We start from the raw sequence: 7,315 nt of genomic DNA, 5'->3' as shown, positions 1-7,315 counted from the left end.
GCTCCTTGCAGCAATCTTGTCAATTCGTACCACCAGCTTATCGCTAGAGGGCTTAATACTATGAATACATTCATGACGTGGAATAGAGTCTATTATCTCGCGACGTTTGGTAGGATTATTTAATTGTGATGGGAAATTAGAAATAACAACAGTCGTCAGATGGTGATTCAATGACTGAGGGCCATGGCTGCCAAGAGGGTGGAATTTAAGATCATACGACGAAATCTTCTCACGAATTTGTCTAAGTTCCGAATTAATGCTTACAAGCTTTGAGGCGAAGCTAGAATAACCCAAAGCAGGAATAACAGGAACCTCGGTAAGCAGAAAAATCACGTATGTAGGCAAAGACAAATTTTCGCTATCACATTTCTAGAAGATATCCATCATGTCCTTAATGTGACGGTAATTAGCTTGATCCCCTTGGCGTCTTTGCACACGTTCACCCTCGCAAATACGAGACCGAAGTTCTATTTTAGCTGCCATAATAGACTTCTCATTGAAAAACCAACAGCATGGTTAGCAATAACTTCATCACTTACTCCTTCTTTAAGATTAGATTGCAAGAAATTCAACAACGACAAATGTACATATTTTGTCATAATGGTATAACCAACAAATATGGACAATTTGTCGAAGTCCAAAATTAAATCAGTTTATTACTAACCATGCTGTCAAACAGCTGACATCCGATTAAATTAGTTTCAAAATAATCCTTTACAAAGTAATTGAATTCGTTATTTTCAGTGTGAGATAATGTCCGTGCAACATCTTCAACATGTAGGTCAGTATATAAGTAGGGATTATACGTCACTATTACCCCTATTGCGAAATTTTTGTTGTTTTCACATAAAACTTACTGAATTAATAATGTCCAAGCAGTATCCGATTTAGATGATGACACTTTGAACTCTGAAATAAAACTGAACTACAACTGATAAGATAAGACATCTAAGATAAGATTTTAAATACAGCAGTAGAAAAGATATGAAAGAGAAAAAAAATCCTAAATCGTTATAAACTCATCTAGAATTTGAATGGTGTGAAAATGAATCAGGTTTCAGGGTATGAAAGTAAATACAACTCTTGTAGAGAAAATGTTTTCTCAACGATAAAAAGATGATTAAAACTGTGAAAAAGAAATTAACCCGATAACTACTAAGAGAGTAAGTATTTAGAAGGAATGGGGGTAGAGAAACTAAGTTATTCTACTCTATGTATTGTATAATCTTCCCCTCCCCCTTTTAGTTTGTAATTTGTATATGTAATTTTCACTGTTAAACTTCTGAAACTCAAACTAGATAGTTTTACTGTTAATTCCAAAATTAAAATACATTGTAATCTAGTATCAGCTAGGAGTATCCAGCCCCTCAGTCAGTACATCAAATTATTGATAATTTCTTTTTAAGTCCATTATTCGCTTTATCTTTATTATTTTAATAGAATGGTCTTATGATTAAAATTTCATAAAAGACAGGAAACATTTTAAAGTTTAGATTTTCAGTGTTTTAGGTTCTTTTCATACCGTATAACTAAAAATTAAAATGGTTTATCCAGTTATACAAAAATGTATAAAGTAATCAGGGTTCTCCATAGATGCGAAGAATCTCTTTAGAGCCTACTGACTATGTGAAGAGAATGGAAGCTGGTTGGACAAGCTTGTCCAACCAGCTCAACAAGCTTGGGCTGAACAGAACTCCATTGGAGCCAGACAACTTCAAATTGAAGCTCCAAAGCTTGTTGAGATGCGGTCAAACCAGCTTCCATTCTCTTCACATAGGCAGCAGGCTCTTAAGAGATTCTTCGCATCTATGGAGATCCCTGATTACTTTAAACATTTTTGTATAACTGGATAAAGCATTTAATTTTTTTAAATGCCAGAGAACCCAAATGCAGTGGTTTGAAGCTGTCATTTGCAAATATTTTGGATTTTGTATTTTTGCGATGTTTTGTTTGTTTGTTATACTTTCAGACTTTAAAGCATTTTGAAGCTGTTTTCCAAATGTTTTGTCGCGCCTTGTCCTTCCAACCAGTATTGCAAAACAAAATTGCAAATGTTTCAAAATTGTTCACCTATTGAACAATTTTTGAAAGGTTGTACTGATTGTAACGTTGTCGAAGAAACATTACTATCAGCCAACCTGTAAGAATACTTATTTTTACTCGAGTTCTTTTAACATTTGACTTTATTGCTTGATTTTATCTAATTTCTTCACCTGACTGGAAAAAGGGTATTAAGATATGGTTTTAGAGAATATCTGACCAACAGTATGGTATTTGAATATAAAACGCACAATGCATAGATGGTGTTTTTCCAAAAAAGGACTTATAAGATCTGAAGCACCTTAACTCTTCTTAGTTGTTATAATTGCGTAGTGTGGGAGAAAAAGTGTGTCTGCAACATTTGAATTCAAAGGAAAGTGATAAAGATGGCCCCTTTTTCACTGCTTAAATGATTCGACATTGAAGATATTTATTGCTAAGATTTTGAACAATTCTTACTTACCTGGCTGGGGAGCTGCCTTGATCATGAAGCAGGCAGTCCCAGGGTGAGGTCTTTCCATTGCACTTCGGATTGGCTGACCCCTGTGATTACCCCAAATGTGGGTAACTCAACAGCATAATTTTTGGTAGTGGGGGACTGCGTTCGCGCGGACCTCTGTCCACACATTGAAAAGGTTTCTTCGTTTGAGCCCGCACTACGTTGCAATTTTGTGATTTGAAAGGAAAAAGTATGCAAATTGATAATGTTAAAACCAAGTAAATTTGATTGTTGGGCCCTATTGAAAAAATTAATTTTCTGACAAGCTGACATGTTTGAAATAATACAGAAGGAGTCGAGCGTATAATTTATAGAAAATGGTTGTTGAATTTTCTCCAGAATATCTCTTAAATAAACACATTTTGTTTTTCTTATTTTTGTATTAAAGTAAATGATGGGGTATCAATAATCAGTCGCCATAATTAAATTAGATTGCCTAAACTGATTGAATTCCTGATGCATTTTGTTTTTGAAAATACTCCGTAATTATCAAATACTGATTTTTAAATTGAACTAGGAATCGAATCAAATTGCTGAAATTTAAATTAAGTCACAAAGGCTAGTCTTAAAAAGTGAAATACCCTTGGTCACCACACATTTCATCAAGTCAATTGCATTGGCAACATATCAGACTAAGAATTCCTTCACTACCGCTAAGCTTCTTGGAATATTTAATAAGGGGGCCTTTGACTTCAGCAATTGATCGACCATTCAGCTACATTACAATTATTTTTGGGCCTGATTACAGAATATTTAAGGTATTTTCTGCGGATGTAGTTTTAGTAGTATGTCATTGAAGCTGCCCATAAATTGCTGTTCATTGAATATGTTTTCCCAGCATATGATTTTTTGGCCCGTATTTACTTGATTGAACATTGAATTTCTTATTGCTTTCGGACCTTGTTAAAAAAAAAAAAAACCACGAGGATATACTAGGATTTATTTTATATACCCAAGTCAAGCTTAGCAATTTTCGTAGCTCTGGCTTCTCCTCATATCGAGTTAATCTTTCGCCTTTTACTAAAGATTACCGTGGAGAGGGGCACTTGATGAGTCTTAACAAATTTTTGAATGCCGAAAGGCAGACTAGTCTACACTACTGTTGTATGTTTAAATATTTCAAGATTACTTATCTAGATATTATTTAGATAATATCTTATTTATCAAGATATTAGTGCTGTCAGACAAGTAACCCCGGAAAATGCAAGATAATTGAAGTCATTTATGAACAAAAATTCAATCTTTTCAAAAGTATAAAACAAATTGTGAACTTATGGGCAAATAATAAAAAGGGACAGTAATTGTGAAATATGGCACAACTTCCAGGAGTGTCTAAATAAGCTTTGAAAATTCAGCTTTTGTTTCCAAAATTTGAAGCAAATTTAAATAATAGTTTAAGAACAGATACTACACTTTGATTTTAGCTAAAAGGCCGAGAAGCGATAATTTTATCAGGATGGTCAAAGCAATTATAAGAATACCAGTAACAAAGTTTGTCACAAAATTTATTTCGTTTGCAATTCCCAAATAGCATTCAATTAACTTAACAGTTTGTCTTTAGATTTTTGTAAACAGTACGAAACATTTCCCATTATATCAAAGTTTATCTCAAAATTTTAATGGTAAACGGAAAATTTTCCAATCAAGACTTGGACAAAACTGTCACTCAAAAAGCCAAAATCAGAAAAGATAACACCTTAAATCAGAGATATATTCTCTTGGCCCTTTAGCTGACAATGATCGGAACCAGCAATGATGAATGACGTTAATTCACGGCAATTAAGGGGGTGGGGGACAGAAAAAAGTTTTTTCGAAATCCATGGAGAACGATTCTCTTGTTTTTTTACTTTCTTTTACAAAAATACCCAAAAAACACCCTCATTTGCAATAAAAATTGTCAATCCACCAGTCGACACCACTGGTATTGATCAAAAGCGCCAATTCATGGAAGCTAGGGGACAAAGCTGGACCCAATGAGCTAATCCCCGATATTTTTGTCTGACTCGTTAAAACGTAGCGCAATGCATTTAAACAATTTTCCGATGGGTTTTATTTCATTTTTTTTTGTATCCCTTCCTCAAAATAGATTTGTATACACAGCCCAAGGGGCAGGGGAGAGGGGGTGAAAGAGTATTCTCCAGATTCTAGGCAGGGGAACCTCGTTGTCTTTTCAATTTTTTTAACAAAAATACAAAGAAAAAAACAAGCCCTTTTTCAATGATAATACCACTAAGAGTTTTTTTTTGAATCTAAGAGGAGGAATGCAGGAAAAACATCTTGTAGAGAAAATTTCCTTCCCTGAATTAAAGCCACTGGTTTTCCATATATGCTACATGGTAACAATACAAATTTTATTAAGACATTATTAAATCTGCTTCAAATATGGAAACAAAAGCTGAATTTTCAATCACCTAAGAAAGATACACAGACACAAAACAGTGAGGCTTTATCAGATAAATGATTGCTTACTTTGTTTTATAAGTATTTGTCTTTTTCATTTGTCATTTACTTTGACTAATTCTATCATTCCATCTTCTTACTAACTATATAGCCCAGAAGACTGTCTTGAAGAATAGATTGTCTTCAAGTAGAATGCCAGTTTATAGGAGAATTCGATCAAAGCTTATTAAACAACTCTAAGGTTCGAAACCATAGAGAAGTAGGGGCGTAATTTGTTATGGAGCTGGAAGGGGCAACTGCCCCTCCCAAACCTTGTTTTTACCCTCCTCCAAACCTCACTCCCCTCCCTGCTCCCCTTCTGAAAATTAGTTTCTTCCAAAATCTTGTCTAAACTATTATGAACTTATAAATTTAAGGATCTACAGAAACACATCTTTTTCTTTTAAGTAACTTTATAGTCCTTTTAGAGTACTAAATTGTGCCTCTGTTATACCAAATGGCTTCTTTTTAGTTTTTACTGCTATTTTCACTTTATTTTGGACAAAGGGTTCCATCTTTGCTCCTCCATCCCCTTCAAGTTTGGATTTTGACGAAATTACGCCGCTGTAGAAAAGCAAAAGAAATGAAAAAAAACAGTCTTATAAGATGGAGTCGAGCTAGAAGGACTTTGTAGAAACAAAGTAGTACGAGGAAAGTTGCATTCCACGATGGTTGTATCTTTTGATTTTTCAAGGGCAGAAGATCAATTACTTTATGCAGTAATAGTGTGTATGGATTTGAGTTAGTTTTGTTCAGATTTCTTGAGCAATGCTTCGCCTTTTACTTTTTAGCCTAAATAAATTACGTGGCTATGCTCTAAGGATAATAAATCTAGAAATAGTTACTTTTTAAAAAGAAAAAAAAGAGGACTTTTTGTAGCTGGGACTTGAATCGCTTTTACACCATCTAAGGGCATAAGAAATAAACACAAGAATCGTTTCCCTTCCAATTTCGTACAGGCCCATTGGCCCATCACAAAGTCTTTTCCATCTGGAGGCAAAATAGACTTGTGTAAAATGTAGGACTGTTCTGGAGGAAGTCCGGCAAAGAAAAAAGGGCCAGTCCTGACCACACCAATTCCTTGTGCCAAAATATGTTGTAGAATGTATTTCAGTCATTTTAGACAGAGGAATCATTAGTTTAGCTGTTAGAATGCCATACTTCAGACTCCCCGAATGTATCAACAAAGATAAAACTTTGAGGTGGTAAATCACAGGGATTTTGTGTTATATTTGCATTTAGGCTCCAGGCTTCTCCTTCCTCACAGACCCGTTTCTTGGTCTTCCTTCACATGGAGAATCGCCTGTTGAGTCTTTTCCTCTTCACACAGAGAATTGTCTCTTGAATCGTGTTCTCCCGCCAGACTGAGTATTATGTCTAGAAACTAATGGAATCCCCAAATTAAAGGGTTTGCCCATGTAAGATCTCAAAACTCCTCATTTTAGAGGAATCCCCTAAACTGGAATGGAAATACGGTTCCTAGATGAGAGAGTAATGAGGGCCCTAAGAGATTCGGGAATCAAGAGCCCCTAGGACTTGGCACAACATTGCACCAAACAAAGAGTGCCTTCGAGCATCCCTTACCCTCTGAAAAGTAGCTTCCCTGGAATATATCTGCGAAAGATAACAACAAACATCTACCCAGCCACTTGTCAACTGAAGGGCAGTAGGCAACTAGGACAACAAATAGGGGAACGCCCTACAGATAGGTAAAGTAGCTCCATAGGAGGCTTTGACCAAGTAGGACCTTGTCCTAGGGGGGTCCATAATAGAAACTGGGGCACCCTCGCCTTGGGGTCATAAATACAAGTGGAGGAGGAAGAAGGCCCCTCAAATGTACACTCAAGAGGGCCCATTGCCATGTTCACACGTCACATGAGTTACGAACCTTCTCCCAGTAATTGGTTAAATTGCATGGTGATGCAGAACACCATCATGGGAAGAACCTCTATAGGAGGGCAAACTTGCAGTGAATTTTTCCCACTTGAGGAGTGGCGCCCCTTGAGGAAATTATAGCCTAGTAAACAACACAGCACTCGTGCGGGGTTCTGATTCTTAGATATTTTTCTGGGCTTGGTTTGTTTTGATAGGCGTTTTTGGACTGAAAAACTTCTTCCTAGCTGATTTATCTACTATGGGTTGCCTCCCCGTAGTAGCTTAATATTTTTAGGCATGAATATATAATGAGTCGGAGGTAATAGGCTTGGGACTGTCTGTGCAGGATTTCGACTCTTGTTGATAGAAGAGCATCGCCAAGTGCTGAAAACCATGTTGTGACCAAGATGGGTCCAGGATTGCACAAAGCCTCCAACTTACTGGAGGTCCCAGGGACTTCTT

The 7,315-nt window shown here is 36.1% G+C and overlaps 2 non-coding genes and 1 pseudogene across 2 annotated transcripts; 2 read left to right on the top strand and 1 right to left on the bottom strand.

The window, feature by feature from the left end:
* The first annotated feature begins 2,495 nt into the window (after positions 1-2,495).
* On the top strand, positions 2,496-2,659 carry LOC136042901 (U1 spliceosomal RNA). The gene has a single exon (XR_010621482.1). It is a non-coding gene; the product is annotated as a U1 spliceosomal RNA (small nuclear RNA).
* An 857-nt stretch (positions 2,660-3,516) lies between these two features.
* On the top strand, positions 3,517-3,632 carry LOC136042903 (U5 spliceosomal RNA). Its single transcript, XR_010621483.1, has one exon. It is a non-coding gene; the product is annotated as a U5 spliceosomal RNA (small nuclear RNA).
* A 232-nt stretch (positions 3,633-3,864) lies between these two features.
* Positions 3,865-3,983, bottom strand: LOC136042902 (U2 spliceosomal RNA; annotated as a pseudogene).
* Positions 3,984-7,315: the final 3,332 nt, after the last annotated feature.

The sequence above is a fragment of the Artemia franciscana genome, unplaced genomic scaffold (assembly GCF_032884065.1).
Source record: "Artemia franciscana unplaced genomic scaffold, ASM3288406v1 Scaffold_2421, whole genome shotgun sequence".
Classification (NCBI taxonomy): Eukaryota; Metazoa; Arthropoda; class Branchiopoda; order Anostraca; family Artemiidae; genus Artemia; species Artemia franciscana.
Note: the sequence above shows the minus strand (reverse complement) of the source record. Positions and strands in the feature narration are given on the sequence as shown.